The sequence below is a fragment of the Diabrotica undecimpunctata genome, chromosome 1 (assembly GCF_040954645.1).
Source record: "Diabrotica undecimpunctata isolate CICGRU chromosome 1, icDiaUnde3, whole genome shotgun sequence".
NCBI classification, from domain to species: Eukaryota; Metazoa; Arthropoda; class Insecta; order Coleoptera; family Chrysomelidae; genus Diabrotica; species Diabrotica undecimpunctata.
The window spans coordinates 56,935,697-56,956,958 of record NC_092803.1 but is presented as its reverse complement, the minus strand read 5'-3'; the positions used below and the strand labels follow the sequence as shown (position 1 = coordinate 56,956,958).

The 21,262-nt window shown below is 34.0% G+C and overlaps 1 protein-coding gene across 2 annotated transcripts in view; it reads right to left on the bottom strand.

Moving 5' to 3' along the window:
• LOC140449555 (uncharacterized) overlaps positions 1 to 21,262 on the bottom strand; it is a 100,402-nt gene that overhangs the window by 56,272 nt on the left and 22,868 nt on the right. The window contains exon 1 of one of the 2 annotated variants that reach the window (XM_072542774.1): positions 18,585 to 18,670. The exons of the other annotated variant lie outside the window; for it this stretch is intronic. The gene's annotated coding sequence lies outside the window, so the exon portion shown is untranslated. Of the gene's footprint in view, positions 1 to 18,584; positions 18,671 to 21,262 lie in introns of those variants that run through there. 2 annotated transcript variants of the gene reach the window in all.

Genomic DNA, 21,262 nt, shown 5'->3' with positions numbered 1-21,262 from the left:
TGTTTCATATCTTTGATTGCAATTTTTTAGCTTTCCTTCCAGCTTTCCCGTTTTTATTATTTTTATTGCTTCGATGACTTTTTTCTTTATTCTCCATGAACTGTTGTCTTCTTCCCTTGAGGTTTGTGTGTCACTTGGGCTCAGGCTTGTCTTCTTCTAGTTTAAATCTTTTATATCATATATTTCTGTTCTCTTTTGCTTTGATCCTATTCCATAATAATCTGCTGTCATTTTTATAACCTTCATTTAAGATATTCACAAATTCTTTTTCGGATTTTTGTTTTGCATTTTTTACTGCCTTTTTGGTAATTTTGTTTTTATTGGTATCTAGTTATTTGTCCCTTGGAAACTTTTTTATTCACATATCTTTTTCATGCTTCTTTTTTTATAAGTGAAAGCCACTTTTACTCGGTGTATCCACCATCGTGTTCGCTTTTGGTTTTTATTATTTTCTTAATTCCGTAGGATTCTTTTGCTGATTTGTATATTACTTCCTGGTGCGATGACCTCTATATAACATATGAGACCAACAGAATGGGAGTATGAATATATACATTCATTACGTATATATATATGCTAAGCATAAAATAGGGGTAACCCCGTAATTTCACTGTATTTTCAAAATTATTATTCTTTTTGAACTATTTTCGGTTGTAACAGAGTTTACTAACGGATTGCTTGAAGAAAACTACGTTTTTGTCCTTCAAAGTTTATTGAAAGTACCTAATGAAAATAATCAATTTTCCTTTGATATAATAAATGTTGAAAAGGGACAATTTTATTTTGATGTGCCTTTTGTTTTAACAAAAGAAATTTATAAACTTCAGTAGCAAGTATTCTTTCGTCTGGCATTCACAACAGCTTGCAAATAAGGAGGCACGTTTTGGATAAGATTTTGGATCACATCCTGTGGAAAATTGTTCCATTCCTGCACCAATAGTCGAAACGCTCTTTTGAATTTCTGGGGGCCGGCTCATGACTCCGTAAACATCTCTTCATCTCATCCCAAACATGTTCTGTGGGATTGATATCTGGACTGCGACCAGGCCAAACAAATTGTGTGATTTATACCTTAGATACTCATTAACTATCTGAGTAGTGTGGGGCTCTGCATTATTATGCATAAATGTTGCTTTGTATCCAATTATAACCATAAACGTTAAGACGTGGTCTTTTACAACCTGTGTCAGGTACCAATGCGCAGTCAATGTCCCATACTCAATAAAGACTAACTCCGTGCGAGAGTTAAACGGTATGTCTCCCCATGCCATAACTAATCCTCCACCAAATGGAAGACTTTCGGCAACAATTGCTTAAAAATATCCTCTCGCCTGGACGTCGATACACTCTTACACGTTTATCTGAACCAGTAAGACAGAACCTCGATTCATCAGAAAACAATACACAACTCTAATCCTGTATTGTGATTCATCACCATTCAATCCAAGACAAGTGATCTCGTACAAAATTCAATTTCGCCATTCCGTGTTCACGGGAAAGCAGCAACCCAGTAACGGTAGTTCGAGAAGATAAAGCAGCAGCATGAAGTCACCCTGTAACTATCCATTCGCGTACGTTTATATTTCTCACTTTCTTGCAAATGATTTTGAAGGAAAACTGCCGTGACCTTTCGGTTTCTCAAATCACTAGAAACGACAAAATGCTCTAGCTGTTGTGGTTCTGCCTCGACCTGAACCAAGTTTTCGAGTAAGCAGACCGGCCTCTTCGTATCGTCACCGTACTCTTTGGACACTCCACGAGAGACTAACACCAACAGTCTCATAGTTTCGATCTGACCGTCGCGATCTCCTAACACCGCTACAATTCTTGCCGCCACAACAGAACTTCCAATGCCCATTGCAATACTCATTGCAGACAATGACACACTGAACACTAAAAAAACAATTTACAGTTGACGTTAAAGCTACAGAAGCAAAAACTACGCTAATAATGGTGTTTAGGAATTAGGGTAAGGTACACTTTTTATCTCAAACGCCTATTGAACCAGCAACAACTTTTTTTTCAAGAAATCCATTAGTAAACTATGTTACAACCAAAAATAGTTAAAAAAAATAATAATTTCCAAAATAAATTCAAATAAGATGGAATTCCTGAATGCTATCGAAAATGTTTTAGATTAAATTGATATATTATATGAGGTCTTAATATGGCATACGCTAAATAAAAAATTAGTTTTGCGCTACTGACACGCTTCTTGGTAAAACTCATTGGGACAGCTAAATTATCGGATAATTTAAGAGATCACGCGTATGACCCATTTCAATATTTTTTTGATTGAGTATAGATAAACTGAAAGTTTACTAAGAACGAAACCACGTGAGCCAAACCCGTCAATATTATAGGTAAGGTGCTCTCCACTTACATATTAAAGAAGCTGACAAAAAGCTTAAAGTTAGGTGGTTTACCCAAGATAGGAAGAGCTATAGCCGCAGAGATCGAGACAAACAAACAAGTCAAAGACCACCGTCATCCCTTGTATGATCACTTTCAACTGACCCGCCCGACTAAAGTCACGCCGCATTTTCCTGTCACAGAAAACAGCTGGATACCTTGGAGCCGGCACGATCCGTAATAAGAAGGAACAATAAGACGGATCAAACTTACTTCTTTCCATGTGGAAATCTCTAAACCCGTCGCGGAGTGGAGTCACCCGCTGTAAGTACAACCTGAAAAAGTAGAGCTAAACTAAAGATCATCTTTATGACTGTGCACACCAATTATCATCTGTTGGTGTGCAAACAGTTACAACAACCCTGTACCTAAGAAGACCTAAAGCAAGACAACGAAAGCCCTGAATGTCGTAAAGCACTGGAAGCTAACAATTTAACTGGAACTGAAGAGGATACTTAAGTAAAGTAATTAAGTAAGTATTTATCAAATTGTTTTTTTCAGATTTTTTTTTAATATTTACTGCGCAATGTGGAGAGGATTAATCTTGATGCTATGAACGTTACCGACAAAGAAATAACGCTTAGGCCATGTTCTAATTGTATTATGCCCTAGAATTTTTTATTAGTTCATTCATTTGAATCGAAGTAACTAATATTTGACTTTAGTTAGTGTGTTTCGTGGGCATTTAGTGTACGGAATAAAAATTTCATTGAGAAAGCTACGCTAAATTCACTTAAAAAAAAGGTGGTACGAAATGGCCTGAACCAGTATTCATTGTTTTTTATCATAAATTTAAATTTATTCCATATACAGAACCTTCATAAAGGTGTAAATGGACTATTACAAAAGGCATAAGACGTTAATTTCAATACATTACTTCTTCTTTTTCTGTTTTTCAATGTGCATCCAGTAAGTTGTCATTGCATCGTGTTCGTGATCTTCTTACTGATCTCTTTCTATTGGGGAACTGTTTCGCGCCGTCTTTACTGCTCTATTTGTTGTCATTTGGGTTATATCCTAGTTTCATTCTACTTTTTTATTTCTTACCCAGCACTTGATGTTCTCTACCTTGCATCTCCGTCATATATCTGTACTTCTAACTCTGTCCCATAGTTTCTTACCATCGATTTTTCTAAGGGTTTTTTCATCTCTGCTGTTTCAAGCATTTTTTTTTATCTTCTCGTGTTTCCGCCGCATATGTCATTACTGGTCTGATGACTGTTTTGTAAATTCTGTCTTTCATTCCGTTCCCGATATTTTTATTTCTCCATATTGTTTTATTGGCAAACCTGCAGCTCTGTTAGCTCTATTTACTTGATCTTCCTCTTCTGTTTCGAGCCTTCCTTAGCTACATAGTGTGGTGATGCCTAGAAATTTAAACTACATCACTTGTTCTACTATTTGACACTCTAATTTACATCCCAGTAGATTTGCTGTTATTGTTTAAATTTTCTGTCCGTTGTAAATTATCTTCACTTTGAGATATTGGTAGATTATTTTAAATAGTTTTTACATAGATTCTTTTACAGCTTGAACAATAGAGCACTCGGAGAATTCCTCTATTTTATCCCATTGCCAGCTTTGATTGGGTTAATTAGGTCTTCTTCTACTTTTACTTTTATTGTGTTGTTCTGGTAGATATTTTCAATCGTTTTGATTATTCCTCCCTTGTGTACAATAAGTGAATAACGCCCTTTAATTTTCCCTGTCGAATGCCTTCTTAAGGTCCACGAAACCTAAATATGCCGGTTTTTTGTATTCTAATGAGTTCTCTTGCACTTACCTCATTATAAATATAGAATCGGTGCATGATCTTCCTGATCTAAAATCTGGTTGTTCTTCTGCTCGTGTTATAATTTCATTCTGTATATTTGTTATCACTTTGGTGGTTTTAGTGTTGTGTTTAATAAATTAATTCCTCTGTCATTCTCCGGGTGCAATCCGCTTCCTTTTCTGAAGAGAGGTATTAGGATGCTTGATCTCCATTCTTGTGGTATTCTGTTTTGTTCTATTATTTTTTTGATTAGCTTTAATAATAGTTGTTTGATCAGATCTGGTCCTTCGTACTGTATGAGTTCATTTGGTACTCTGTCCTCTTCTGATGATTTTCTATTTTTTATTTTCCTTAATGCTTTTTTTACCTCTCCCTGCTCAATGTTCATTTCTTCATTTGTCGTCACTTGTGGTAATTAGGGTACATTATCGTCACCTTTAACAAATAGGGATCAAAAATAGTCTGCCCATGTTTCCTTCTGAATGTGCTTTTTCTTAGTAGGTAGGTAGGTACATTTCTTTAGTATTTCTTATCTCTTTTATTTACACATTTCTTGTAGTGATTAATCAAGCAAAACTTGCATAATTTTCATGTTATCTTTCCAAACATTTAAATGTTACTTGTAATGATTTCCGTAAATAGGTAATATTTTACGACTTAATTGACGTTTTAATGTAAAATAAACTTTTATAACTTATTATAGATCTTTTTATTTCCTTCACGGAGAAGTAAATAGTGGAAAAATGTTTCTATGTTAAAAATAAATTTGACTTTGAATTTGTACAATAGGTATGTGATTCTTTCATTCTATACCTAAATATCTTGAAAAGGTACATAATTGAAGACAGGTAGTTTTATAGATTTATAGAGTGTCAAGTCTTTTAAAAATGTTTATACATACTGGGGCACGCCGATTTGTAGTCCAGGCAACAAGTTTCTCGTGGAGGAGGGGTAAATTAATTTATATTTAAATGGGAATAAGCCACAATTAAAGGTTAAAATACGTTTATTGACGTTTCAATTTCCACTTCGGAAATCGTTCTCAAAATACAAACATTAGTAAATTAAATAAATTTTGTTTTTTGTTACTTAGTGAAAAATTCTTCTAATAGTTTAATTTTATCTGACTCATCTATATTGACAATTCAGACATACCTTATACATTTTAAAGTAGACGACTTTAAAATGATATTGCCAATATTGTTGAGTTGCGTTCCTGGGACGACTTTACTTATAAGATAGTTCATTCGATTACATGAAATCAACTTTAACTTGAGAATATCCGTCAGAAAAGATCATAACATGTAATTCGTCTTTAAAAAGACAAATACATGCCATGATGACAGTAAAATTCTCCTGTTAGTGATTCCATAGTAAATTATGAGGGAAAAACCAGGAAAAAAACCTCATAATACTATCCCGACATGGTAAGTATTTGATCGTGCATTTAGTTTACCTTCAATAAACACCAAATTCCGATTTTTATATGTTTGTTATTTAAAAAACGTAAATGATGTATTCTCCATATGTTACTGACTTACCAATACTGGTATTTTTCTTTTAATAACTTCCTCTTTCAATATGGGTAACCAGATCCTACTACATTCTGCCGAGGAATTCGCGACACAATACTACATTCGGCAGAATGTAGTAGGATCTGGTTACCCATATTGAAAGAGGAAGTTATTAAAAGAAAAATACCAGTATTGGTAAGTCAGTAACATATGGAGAATACATCATTTACGTTTTTTAAATAACAAACATATAAAAATCGGAATTTGGTGTTTATTGAAGGTAAACTAAATGCACGATCAAATACTTACCATGTCGGGATAGTATTATGAGGTTTTTTTCCTGGTTTTTCCCTCATAATTTACTATGGAATCACTAACAGGAGAATTTTACTGTCATCATGGCATGTATTTGTCTTTTTAAAGACGAATTACATGTTATGATCTTTTCTGACGGATATTCTCAAGTTAAAGTTGATTTCATGTAATCGAATGAACTATCTTATAAGTAAAGTCGTCCCAGGAACGCAACTCAACAATATTGGCAATATCATTTTAAAGTCGTCTACTTTAAAATGTATAAGGTATGTCTGAATTGTCAATATAGATGAGTCAGATAAAATTAAATTATTAGAAGAATTTTTCACTAAGTAACAAAAAACAAAATTTATTTAATTTACTAATGTTTGTATTTTGAGAACGATTTCCGAAGTGGAAATTGAAACGTCAATAAACGTATTTTAACCTTTAATTGTGGCTTATTCCCATTTAAATATAAATTAATTTAAAATGCCACAAGAAAATAGCTTCAGAGGAGGGGTAGTTAATTTTTTTTCCAGTCTCTTTATTTTTTTGATCACTTTATCCTGATTGAGAAGAAGGTGACATTTAACTTTTTTCCAACTATCTTTTGTCGTAAGTCATTTTTAACTGCATTAAATAGGATGTGCCAAAAGAAGCGGGAAGGTCGAATATTTGTGTATTTCCAATACGAGGAGAAAACAAAAAATTGCACACAAGCGCACAAACTTTGCTATAACCTAGTTTGTGAACGTGTGTATGGACATATTCTATACTCACGCCAATGTTTTCTGAAATTGCTCTGAGTAAAATTCGACGATTTTCTTTAATCAAGCGTTACACACATAAAGGAAAGACCATGTATAAAGACCGGTTAGTAATTAAGCGATGATCAGTGAACCTTAAACCATTTTTAAAATTTCAAATTTAATTCCAATCACTTGAAATATATTCAGTAAGAATGTTGGATTTTGTTCTGGTAAAAGAAAATGAAATGAATATAATATTTATATATAATTTATTACACACAGTAAAATTTATTTTATTAATGACATTTTACCTATAGTAATCATTCAGTGTAATATACTATACTCATAATCATCATCATCATCATCATCATACAGCCTTCATTTATCACGTCCACTGCTGGACATAGGCCTCCCTTAAACTCCTCCATTCTTTACGGTTTTGTGCTTTTTGTTGTCAATTTTTGGTGATACGCCTGATGTCGTCAGCCCAATGTGTAGGTGGTCTTCCTCTACTATGTTTGTCTGCTCTTGGCCTCCAATTTGTAATTTTGCTCGTGCCTCGTGAGTCGTGCATTCTCGCTACATCGCCTGCCCAGTGCTCAGTTCCATTTCAGTTCAGTTACGCTATACGTTCCACAACATCAGCAATACTCGTCCATCTTCGCAGATCTTCGTTTCTTATTTGGTCGTTCGGTCCCACAACGTCACTCCCAGCATAGACCGTTCCATTTGTCTCTGTGCCACTCTAAATTTCGAAGCCGTAGTCTTGGTTAGCGTCATAGTATTCGCCCCATGGGTCGTGACCGGGACCGAGAGTTATACTGTACTATAATTTTTTTAACAAATTCTCTTCAAACCATTCTTCAAAAATATTTGCATCCATATTTCCGTGGTAATCGTCTGTACTCTTTAAGGACGAAAAAAATAAGCTTACGTCGGGAATAAAGCCCTCATGATTTCTGGCATGAAATATGATTAATCTTTTACCATTACTGGAACGGCTAGAGGAATAGCATTTCGTGGTGCCTTCTTGCCAGGATGATTTTGACATATTACCTTTAGCGAAAATCTAAGTTTTGTCTAAGTATAGAACTTGCCTTTGATTTTCACAGGTTTTATTATTGATGTATTTTCTTAAAAATGCCACCATTTTGATACAACATTAGAGAGTTCACACAAACCTAAATGTTTCAGTACTCTCGACAAACTGGTTAAACGAATATGACACAGTTTCTTGTCCATTATTGTTTGCAACAAAGCACTATTTGTTACAAGTGTTCTTTACCTTTATACATATTATATATAATATCTTTAATTGCTAAAATAAGCGACTGGGGCAAATTAAATCATCAGAGTAAATTAAATCATCATTTAATTTACCCGGTACCGTTAGACCTGAAGATGCATAGCAAATTGCAGTATGCGAAATCGGTCGTTGGTGGTATAATTCAATTGATTGTAAGTCTTATTTTATTTCTTTTACCTATTTGCTGTTTATTAAGTTAGGTCAGAAAATACTAATAAATACTAATGGTCATCTGTGTGTCACCAGATAGCAGTATACAAACACCGTACTGGTGTTATACAAAGAAAAACCATGTCTGACACAAAGTGGCCCGTAGTCGTTTCCGTCTCTTTTTTCTGTTTAGCGACAGTTTATTCAGCGTCGAAAACTTGTTGAAGGCCTAGGTATAACAAGACGTAAATAAGTATGTCCTATTTTTAGCAGTCCCAATAGAATTACACTATAGTATTTATAGTATTAACTAATACTCGTATAATAGCTGTATATGTATAATTAAAAATTATCTTTAAAGCAATATAAAAACGTAAAGAGATAATATTGCCACGTTTATCTCTACTTTAATTCTTATCTTTTTTTATCAGCATTATATACAGCCTTGTGATTACAGAGATATCGATGTTAATACGATCAAACAGAAAATTATTTCAAGTAGATTATGTGAAAACAGATTATCAGTACATAAATTTACTATTAACCAGGTTTTTTTAGTTTCTATGAAATTTAGTTCTTTAAGTTTGTTGTTTATCTCATGGTTTTATCGTTGTAAGAAAGTTTCGAAATATTATGTTATGCAGAATTGATGCAGAAAGATTATGTTATGCAGAATGCATACAATATGGTCCAATGCAGAATTTAAAACAAAATCAAAAACACTCAGTAAAGAATGCTAACACTTTTATATTTGTAGTTTGGACGGTAGTACTCTTGTATCCAACCTTGGAACCTTGCCAACACGCAGTGGCTCACGTGGCATTGAACTTAGCCAAAACCCTTACAAATGTCAGATTTTAAAACAAAACGGAAATTACCCCAAGTGAGTAGATACTCTCACACTGATTTATCAGTCTGTCCCAAGGATTCTGGGGGGGACACAAATTTGACAAGAGTATGCTTTAAAAAACAAACAGTTTTCAAAATTGCAACCATAAATACTAGAACTCTACTTTCTGATGAAAGCTTTAAAGAAATGGAAAAAGAATTAGAAAAGATCAAATGGGACATCGTCGGAGTTAGTGAAGTGAGAAGGCGAGGTGAAGGCCTCGAGACCCTAAAATCCGGTCACTTGTTTTACTATCACGTAGAACAACATGAGTCAGTAGGAGGCGTCGGATTCTTCATAAACAAACAGCTAGCAGGAAATCTAAAAACTGTCCAATCAGTATCCACTAGAGTTACATGCCACGTTCAAAATAAATACTAGATATAATCTAAAAGTTATCCAAGTCTATGCTCCAACAACAGAATATACGGACGAGGAGATCGAAGTCTTTTATGATGATTTAAGCACAGCCATCACAAACAACCGTACACATTTCACAGTTATATGTGGAGACTTTAATAGGAACAAAACTGGATCCAGCAGAAACTGCTCTTGGAAATTTTGGAAGTCAGGGACGGAACGACCGTGGCGAGACTCTTTTAAACTTCCTACTAGAGAAAAACCTATTCCTAATAAACAGTTACTACTACAAGAAACCTCACCGCAGATGGACGTGGAAAAGCCCAGATGGGAAGACGACAAACGAGATCGATTACTTTATCACTGATAAAAGATACATATTTACAGATGTGACAGTGCTAAATAAATTTGCGAAATCAAGCGACCATCGTATGGTGAGAGCCACCATTGTGTTAAATACCAACTATGAACGACACAATATGATAAAAAAGAAGCAAATAAACATATGGATACATCCAAACAACGAACAAAATTTTGAAGATCATATCGGTAAATTCCTTCAAGAAAAATCATCAACAAATGATATTAACATCCTAAATAACATAATAGTAGAAGCAATAACAGAAGCTCAAAAGAAATGCTGCCCAAAAGCGTGAAGGAAGAAAAAATTAGTCTGGAAACACAGAAAAAAATGGAACAAAGAAGAATACTGAGAAGCGACGAAAACTCTAGTAACGACGATATAGATAAAATGAACAAGGAAATATCAAGAGAAATCAGAAAAGACCTAAGAAAATACAAAGATGAGAAAATCATCAAAACCATTGAGGAAAATAAGAGTATGAAAATAATAACCATCTTTATAAATTATACACCCGAATAATAACGAACAGATTAGAGACAAAGCTGGATTTTTACCAACCTCGGGAACAAGCCGGTTTCCGCCCTAATTACGGCACAAACGATCACCTGCAGTGCCTAAAAACCCTGATATAAAAAACTAACGAATATAACCGTCCCTTGGCATTGATATTTGTAGACTTTAAAAAGGCGATTGATACAGTGGAACTACCGTCCATCTTAAGAGCACTACAAGATTGCAGGGACGACTACAGATATTGTAATATAGTTAAAAATATATATGAAAATAAAGATAAAAAGGGGAGTCAGGCAAGGTGATACCATGTCACCAAAGCAGTTCATTACCGTTCTTGAGTATGCATTTCAAAGACTAACATGGCAACAGAAAGGAATATCCATCGATGGACAAAGATTAAACCATCTACGTTTTGCGGACGATATCGTGCTTCTGTCAGATAATCTGGGAGAGATCAAAGACATGCTCCAAGAACTGAACGACATACTACAAGAAACTGGGCTGGAGATAAATTTCGAGAAAACCAAAATGATGACCAATATGGTTCCCAGCGAAGAGATACAGATCAATAACAACAAGGTAGAATTAATCGATAAATACACATACTTGGGTCATGAAATTAGAATAACCAGAGACAACCAAACCTGCGAGCTAAATAGACGAATCACGTTGGGATGGGCGGCATATGGAAGGATGAGAGACATTTTTAAAACAAATACCCCAATTCACCTGGGTAACACAAAGGCGAATGGAGAGATCAATGCTGGGCTTGACCTTGAAAGATCGCGTGAGAAATGAGGAGATACGCCGACGAACTGGCGTAGACGATATTATACTGCGAATCAATAAACAAAAGTGGAGGTGGGCTGGACATGTTGCTAGAATGGAAGACGGAAGATGGACGAAGAGATTATTGGAGTGGAGACCAAGAGCCGACAAGCGAAGTCGAGGCAGACCACCCATCCGATGGACCGACGACCTAAGGAGAATAGAAACAAACTGGATTGCAGCAGCTAGAGATAGAGAGAACTGGAGACGTTTGGAGGAGGCCTATATCCAACAATGGATGTGAAAATGGGGCTGGATGATGATGACTCTTGTATCTATCTCGCTAGTCGTTTCCTTCTTCTTCTTTTGGTGCACTCCATTACTGGATGTTTGCGATTACTACATCAAAATATTCTCTATTCTGCTCCACTCTTAGTAATTGTTAAACGTTCATGCCCGTCCAAGCTCTAACATGGCGAAGCCACGACATGACTCTTCGGCCTACTCTTCTTCGGCCTCTATCTTTCCTTCAATTATTATTCGTAGCAGGTTATATTTGTCATTTCCCATTATGTGGCCTAGGAACGAGGCATTGACGTAAATTTTCGTTACTTTTGATTACTTGTAACAAATCGTTACTTTAAATATAAATACCAGGTACTTTATACTCGTTACTTTCGATACTTTTAGTCTTCAGTTAGAGTACAATATAGCTTTAGTGATTAATATTTAAAAGGTAAAAGGTAATAGTCTTCGGTACTTATAGTAAATAATTATAATATATAAAAATTGTTTAAACTTGGTTAACTCAGATTTTATTAAACATAATAAAAACTATTTTATTTTCAAAAATCAAAAGAAAATAATAACTTTAATGGATAATAATTTAATGGATAATCATTTTGGATCATTTAGAAAACCAGGGATACATTGTTTGCCCCTCGCACCACCAAACCAGAGGATCCTTTTTTCTTTTAATGTTTGGCTCTTTAGAAAACATTTTTATTTCGGCGATGGCGACTGCTGTTATATTTGCCACACGCAAAGAATTTTTTATGCATGTATCAAACTCCTACCAAATCATATCTTAATTTTCTGTATTGTCCAATGGGTCCTTCTTAATATTTTTATTTGTTTCATTAACGGTTTTATTTTCAGTAGATTGATATTCTATAAGATGAACTAGTTCATCCTAAATTTGATTTTGAACTCTTTTTAAATTGTCTTCGTTGCTGAATGCCGTTGTTTTAAATCTTGGATCCAAGAAAGAAGCTTTACCCATTATAATATTGTTTTCAGGATTTCCAAAATGGACATTATTACAGTTCTTCCTTTTTTTCTAGATACTTTAACTTTAATGCGTTCTAAAGGCGAAAGTAGTCCTTTTATAATAAGTATAACTTGGAGAGGGTTATTTGCTTTTCTGTGCTTATTTTAACAGTAACTGCTTCAAAAGACTTTATAATAAGACTTTATAAAAAGACTTTATAATAAGGCAAAGTTCTTTTAATATCTTCCATTACTTTTCAGTTTGAAGATTAATCAAGTTCATTGAACTTTCACATAGTATGTCGAGTTACATCTTGTTGCCACAACATTAATCGACTTTAAGGGAGTTTCGTCAGGTTTCATTTGATTTTAAGTATCTATGAGTTTGGCAGTCGCGTTAGAACTTCGGTGAAAGAAATCTACAATTTTTTTGATTTCTGAAACAGCACTTCTTTTTTGAAAATCTATTTTGATATTAGATAATTTTAAAAAAATAAATCGAAACAAATTATATAAGACCAATAATTAAATCCAAAACGAAGCCTCTGAGTTAGTTCTCAACTCCCATCCACTCAAAGCCAAAAAATATTTCAAACTAATAAAGTGAAATATTATATTCTTTTTCTGGACCATCGTTCTACCATCTTTGGTCTTTACCAACGATGTTACGGGCATTTCGTTTAGTTTACTATATAGTTTAGTCATCTATACCAAAAGTAACGAGTGTTTCTAACAATGAGGAATCGGTACTTTAGGTATTGGACAAATACCCGTTACTTTGTTACCGGTAGGTACTTTTTTACATCACTAGTACGAGGTCTTTCTTTTCTTAATCGTTATAAGTTCCAACTCGCTATTTATGGTATTTAATACTGTGCGGATGTGTTGTGTCAATGATATTCTGAGCATTGTGTGGCATCTTAATGCAATTACTACTGTTAATGGGAATAAGCCATAATTTAAGTTTAAAATAAATTTAAAACAAAAATAAGTTAATTTTGATTTTTTGTAATCGAATGAACTATCTTACAATAAGGCCGTCCCAGGAATACAACTCAGGAATATTGGCAATATCATTTTAAAGTCGTCTATTTTAAACTGTATAATATATGTTAACATTAAATTATTATAAGATAAAAGATAAAAGATAAGATCAGATTATTATAAGATAAAATAAGAGTTACACAACGCGCTATGGAAAGATCAATATTAGGTATTACCATCAGAGATAAAGTACCAAACCTAGAAATAAGAAGAGGAACAGGAGTCACAGATGCAGTTGAAAAAAATAGTCATGGCTAAATGAGCTTGGGCCGGACATGTTGCCAGATTAACGGATGATAGATGGACCAGAAAGATTCTGGAATGGCGACCAAGGCAAGAGGCATATCGAAGCACAGGACGACCACCGACTAGATGGACGGATGATATCAAGCGCATCACCACAAACTGGATGCAAGAAGCACAAGATAGAAATAGGTGGAAAATTTTACGGGAGGCCTACGTTCAGCAGTGGACAAATATAGGCTAATTGATGATGAATATATGTTTCTATCTATCTATCTATACAAGGATTTTTACAGCTGTCGCCGCCTTCCTTCTTTCAGCCAACGTCTCCAGTCCTTTCTGTTCTGCCATTCTCCATCTCTAAGGTCTCGTCTTTCCATATCCTCGTCCACTTCATCCCTCCATGATCTTCGGGGTCTACCTCTTTTTCTCCTTCCTATTGGGCTCCAATCCGAAATCTTTGCTATCCACCTTGTATGATCTGTTCTTCTCACATGTCCATACCAAATTAAACGTTTTTCTTGCATATAGCGTCTTGTTCTACTGTCATTCTTCGTTTTATCTCCTCATTTCTGATGCGATCCATTTTTGTCACTCTGCAGCTTCTTCTCACGAACTCCATTTCAGTTGCTGTGATTTTGGACCTGTTTCGTTTATTTATTACCCAATTACCAAGGTGTTATAAATTCTGTTCTTTGTATTTCTGGTAATCTGTCTATCCCACAGTACCTCGTTCATTTGTTTAATACATGTTCTTGTCTGTGCTAATCTGCTGGTTATCTTTTGCTCGGTGGATCCATTTTTTGAGAGTATGAATCCTAAATATTTGAATTTGTCAGTGCCGGTAATTTCCCTATTATCGTCCATTTCCAAGTTTCTCACTGGTTCTTGCTCTGTTTAATAACTCTAATTCAAATGTCTAAGTTTAGTTTTCGGTTATTTGCTTACATTTATTGCACGTGTTCCTAGCCTATTTAATTCCTGTTTTTATTTTTGGTTTATTTTTTAGTATACATAACCGAATCTATAAAAACGAAACAATCATTGGATACAATCAGTTTGGATTCAGAGCCGGCATGGAAATGGGACAAGACCTGTTCAGTTTACTAGTTCTGGCGCAAAAATGCTACGACCAACATAATTATTTACATTTATATTCTTCGTAGACTTCGAAAAAGCATTTGTTAACCCTTTGAGACCCTGTGTACATGTGTATGTACATAGCTTTTATTGTTTTGTTAAATACCAACTACTCGCTTATCTATACCGAAATAGCATTCAGTCACTCAAATATACATTTACGATCCACATTTTTAACTTCTGCTTCCATCTAGTGGTCAACAGGTAAAGTTGTCAGCGATTTTGTTGTAAAGTGTCAGCTGTTTAGTTGGTAACCGATACTGCTAGTTTTATTTTACGAGAAACTGTTATCTATTGTGAAACGAAATCGATCCAACTTTTTAAGTATGATTTATAAGGTAAGTAGTTTTTTATAAAGTACAAAACATTTTTATGCCATAAAAACTATAGTTTTGAAATAAACAAACATTTTTTAGATGCACATGAGCATGTACAAGTGGTCTGAAAGCATATTTCTGATTGTACATCTGTATGTACATATGGTCTAAACTTGGGTTTTAACTTAGTATTGTTGATTGCAGATAACATGGATTACAAAAGAAAAAAATATGATTTCGACAACCCAAAACATCTCCAAGAGTTGACCTGATAGAGGACGGTAACGTATCAGAAATAGACAATTTCGAAGTTCCCGGAGGAGAGAGTTCTGACGAGGAGGATGGAATTCTGAATAACTGTGAGAATAAATCTATTATAAGACCAGGGGTTGATGCTTTGACCAGACGTGACACTGAGACACTGGAAGAAGGTGATGGCAGCGAAAATGATAATGAGGAGTTAGGGAGAACTTATGATTCAGACGACGAATATATACCAGATGAAGTTGCAGGTTACTCAGGTACAAAAAAATTAGGAAGTAAAGTATGTTTCTCAGAAAAGGATTGTTCTAAAAAACTAAAACAAAGAGAAATTAAAACAAAAAAGAGAACCGTAGAGTGGACTAAGGCATCAATAGAGACTCCTACATTTACATGGCATCCTACTTCCCCAAATACAAGTCTTACAGAGCCACTGTACCCAATTCAGTATTTTTCGAAGTATATTTCAAATGATTTGTTTGAAAATATAGCAACATTTACAAATGTATATGCCTTACAGAATGGAAAAAATTTTAGACCAACTAATGAGAGAGAAATTAAAATTTTATTTGCACTTCATATAATGATTGGAAATTTAAACAAATTTCCCAAAATTAGGATGTACTGAGAAAGAAGCCTTGGTATTAGAATGTTCCTAGATAACAGATAGTCTAGGGACAGATTTTTCCAGCTTAGAACATGTTTACATCTAGTGAACAATTTGGAAAGACCAACAGGTGATACAGATAAATTTTATAAGGTTCGTCCTATCATCGACGCTGTCAGAAAGAGATGTTTACAGCTTGAACTTGAAAAAGTACTAAGTGTTGACGAGCAAATGATTCCTTACACAGGAAAACTTTAAGTAAAACAATATGTGAAGGGGAAGCCCTGTCCTTGGGGAATAAAATTATTCGTCTTGTGCGGAAAAAGTGGTCAGCCTTTTGATTTTGTTTTTTATCAGGGTAAATCTACAGAACTGAATGCAGATAATAAAACAAAACATGGATTAGGGGCATCTATCGTTCTTCAACTAGCCGAAAGAATTTCCACCAGTGAAGGCCACAAATTATATTATGACAATTATTTCTCATCCTATGAACTACTTGAAATATTATTGGCCAAAAAAATATATGCTGGAGGGACTATTCGAATAGATAGATTTTACAAAGAATTTTACCAGACAATGAAATGCTGAAACTACCGAGAGGTTCCGTAGATGAAGTCGTCAATAAAGAAAAAAATGTGGTGCTAGTCAAATGGTTAGATACAAAGACTGTGAAATTAGCCTCCAATTATGTTGGTGCAGGTAATTTAGACATAGTTAGAAGATGGGACAAAAAAGGCTCTTGTTACGTAGATGTTAACCGACCTGAAATTGTCAAAGATTATAATTATGGAATGGGCGGAGTTGATCTAATGGACCAGATGATTAATTATTATCGACTTCGCTCTCACTAACAGCTGGCTGGAATACAGGAAGGACTGCGACAAATGTAATACAACCAATAAGGATCGAATGAAATTTCTAGACTTCAGAGTCAGAGTTGCCGAAAGCCTAATAAATATGGTCAATTCAGTAAGTAGAAAACGAGGAAGACCAGCATCTTCATCTCCTAAGCCTTCTATTTCAACATTTAAAAGACGAGGAGAGACGAGAGCATTTTTGGAAATACAAACGGACAATTTTGGTCACATACCGGAGTTTGATTCTAAGAAGGAGGCTACTAGGTGTAAAAACACAGATTGTAATGGACGTAGTCATGTGTTCTGTACAAAATGCAAAATACATCTGTGTTTAATTAAGGCTAGAAACTGTTTTGCAGCTTTTCATGAACAATAAATATGTAATAATAATTACTTTGTAGTAAATATATTTTTAGTGTTGAGTTTATATTTAAGACCATATGTACATACATATGTACAATAAATTTTTTTTTTTTAAAACGTACACAAGTTTTTTTCATTTTATCTTACTAATTGAAGACTTTTGAAATATAAAAACACAAAATTTTTTTTTTGAAAATAAAAAAGTCAGGTCTCAAAGGGTTAAAGTAAGACATGACCTACTATTAGAACGTTTGCAAGAAGTAGGTTTAGATGGGAAGGACTTCAAACTGCTGATTGAACATCATCATTGGAAGGATATCAAATTATACTGAACCAAAACGACAGAGTTAGGATCGAAGGTTCCACATCCGCAGAAGGAGAAATTAGGAGAGAAGTTTGACAGGGATATATTTTGTCAGCCCTGCTATTTCCTCCTTATTCCGAGTTTCTATTTAAAGAGGCACTGGAGGATTCCAAGGTAAATATCATTGCGGATTCGCTGATTGCAGATTGCGGATAGGCAAGGAACGAAAACTTTTTAACACAGTGAAGGTTAGAAAAAGAAACATCCGACAATGAACAGTGTTAAATTTTGAACAACTAATAAGAAGCTAACGACAGAGAAGAGGTTGCAATTGTAGTAACCAACATCTATTTAGGAGAGGGAACTTTAAATGAATGAGAATCGAAATTCTAGAAATTTACCGTCCCAAAAATGCAGACTTGATTCAACGAACAAATATTGGGGCTCGCAGTCACAATCAAGTAAGTAAAGAGTTAGTTTAAAATAATAATTTTTCTTATAAAGCTGATGTTTCAACGGAAATCAAGTTGGCTATGTTCTGAGGAACTTAAAACAGTGTTTTTACATTACATAACCTTAAATTCCATAAATAAAAAAAAAAATAAAAGTTGTAATAATAAATAATGTAACCTTTGTAGGAAAAAACAAAAAAACATTAACAAAACAGGAACCGAAAATATAATTTTAAATTATTTTAACAATATTTAAATTTGCAAAAATCGCTAGAACAATAGACTGAAGCTAATAGTTGAAAGTGGTAACAAGAGGGTTTGACACTATAATGACCCCATCAGTCTGTTGTCAACTTAAAAAAATGAAGGTGTACGGGTTGTTGTTCCAAATTACTATTTACTTCGTGTTCAATCAATACTAATGTTAACAGAACTAATGTTTTAAATAATATACTTATAAATGCAGTGATATGCAATGATAATTGCACTGTTTTTATATTTGCAGCGCCTTAAAAACCAAATAAATGAATGACCTAATTTATTGCTGTAATATACTAAATTAAAGAACTCATAATGTAAAGTCCCAAAGTTTTAATTGATATCGTTAACATAAATAATAACTACTGACCTGTAACGTGTCCAGTGTTCAAAGTAGGAATGTGGTCAAATATGCAACGCAGTTATCGCTTGCTTATAAAATACTAAAAATATCTCTAATGTTATAATACCGAAGATGTATTTTTTAATTAAGTTTATCTTATCTTTGTTGAGATAAACCTACCTATGTACATGATAACCGCTATCTCTGATAATAGTCTAGTACTTGTGTACATGAAGCAGAGTTTAGAAAAGGTTATAAATTCCCATCAGTTTGATTGTTTTCGTACGAATTCTAAAATACCATTTTAAATAAGTGAAAATTCCTTCATTTAGGAGGGGAAATAGTTTTTTATATAATCATATCTATATCAAGGATCTATATTAGCTCCAATTTTATTCTCTATATACACATCTAATTTTCCTCTGTGTTTTTGTCCTGGTCACAGCATTATTACGCAGACGATACCCAAATCTATATGTCATTTTATCCAAGCGAGTGTGATCAAGCGGTAAATGCAATAAACCATGACCTTCATCATCTGCAGATTTTTTCTCAATACATTGTTTAAAATTGAATACATCCAAAACTCAGAGTATCATATTTGGGAGGAATCTCCATAGGAAAATATTTCTAGAGAATTATGTCAATCGAATTATCTTAGGAAATGAAAACTTAATTTTTAGCAAAAAGATTAAAAGCCTAGAGGTTTGGTTCGATGAAGATTTAAGGTTTACATATCACGTAAGTATTTATTTACAAAGAGCATACGCCGTTTTAAAATTACTGTATCAAAGCTGTAATTTATTAAGTAGGGCCACCAAGTCATTATTATGTAATGCTCTGGTTTTATCAAAATTAAATTATTTTATTGTGACGTGCTTTACAATGCGTGTCTCACTGAATTTGTTTGCGTTTAATTTTTGGCATCAGGAAATTTGAAAGGATCATGAAGTCATATCTTCACCGTAGTAAAGTGGCTAAACATGAAAAATCGTCGAAAACTACATGCTTTATGTTTTTACCATAAAATCATTTAAGAGAGAATTCCACTATACCTGTACAATCGAATAACTTATAGGACTGACGTTCATAATCTTAGACACAAGACTACCCTCACTCACTTTACCTAAACATACAAAATATTTATTTAGACATTCATTTTCAGTAGTAATATCCCTAGGACATTGATAACAGACGAGATAATTTCATGACAATCGAAAGCTCGTTCCTTGGTAACAGCACGAAGCCGAAGGCTTCGTGCTGTTACCAAGCAACGAGCTTGAGAAATTTGTCATGAAATTATGAGGCATTCATCAATGTCCGAAGGATATTCGGCGGATAATTTTTCGAAAAAAAAAAATCATAACTCAACATAACGAAACATTTATTTATTAAAAGTACAGTTAGTGAAAGTACAATTATTAAAATTTAAGTTAACATTAGATTCGTTGCTGTTCTCTACTATAGAAGATCTATTACCACGCATAATATTTATAATCTTGTTGTGGTGTTCTTGATCGAGATTCAAGTATGGTTTTATAGAATTCTGATTGCCATGACCAGTAATTTTTAGCAATTGTTATTAGCATTTATACTTTGAACATTCTCATTGCCGAAACGTGACATTTTGAAATTTATTTGGATGAAGTTGTCAAACTCGATCGTGTTGTCATAGGGATTGAAAATTGCACTGAATGCAATTATCAGTCTAATGTTGACATGATTGGGTGAAATTGTTCCACATGACACAATGCACAAGCGATTAATTTACGAGCAGCTTAAAAATTTAATAATTTAAAAAAATAAATAATTTATAATTTATATTTATTGTAAAACACACATTTCATTATTTAAATATAGTCTATCTATCATCTATCTTTGGGGGTTAGGTGGAAGAGCAATGTTTGCCGCTGTTACACAGTGGTAAAGAGCGAGAAAAATATCTTCCTATAAAGATATTTTTCTCGCTCACCTAAGCTCAGACCTAGGACCTCAGACGCTAGGACGTATAAACGATAGCTAATCTCCTTTCAGTAGTTAATAAAGTGATGGCTAATATGATAGCAAAAGTCGCTAATGGGATGCTATCTAGAAAAAAGGAGAATGCTTTAAAAAGCGACAAATTATGCTTAATCAGTCACCTATCAATCACCTTAAACATTTACTTGCTATATACTTTTACTTAAAATTTATAAATAGTCCCTGTATATTCCTCATCGTACCGATTTATCTATCAGCGAAATAAAATTCAATATAATAATAAGTCAAGGTGTTTTGTAATCTTTATTAAAATATAATGGCCATAATAATATGAAATGATTTGTTTGATTTTCAAACATTGATTTATATATAGATAAACATTTACCATTAAATACGAGGGACATTACATATTTATCTTTTGAGCCTAATAATAAAAAAACCACAATTTGCCAGTAACGATTACTTTATCTGCGCTTCTTCGTGGAATAAACGATGCCCCAATGGGCTCCCCACTATCTCTAGTAATTGCCGATATCGTTATGGAAGATTTTGAGATCCGAGTACTATCCACATCAATGCTCAAACCTCCATGTTGGCTACGATATGTTGACGAAACATTCGTCATTTCACCTCACGGCAGGGATGCTTTAGTGGCTTTTCAGACCCATCTGAATGGTATACATCCTAGTATCCAGTTCACGATGGAGATGGAAACTGATTCATCC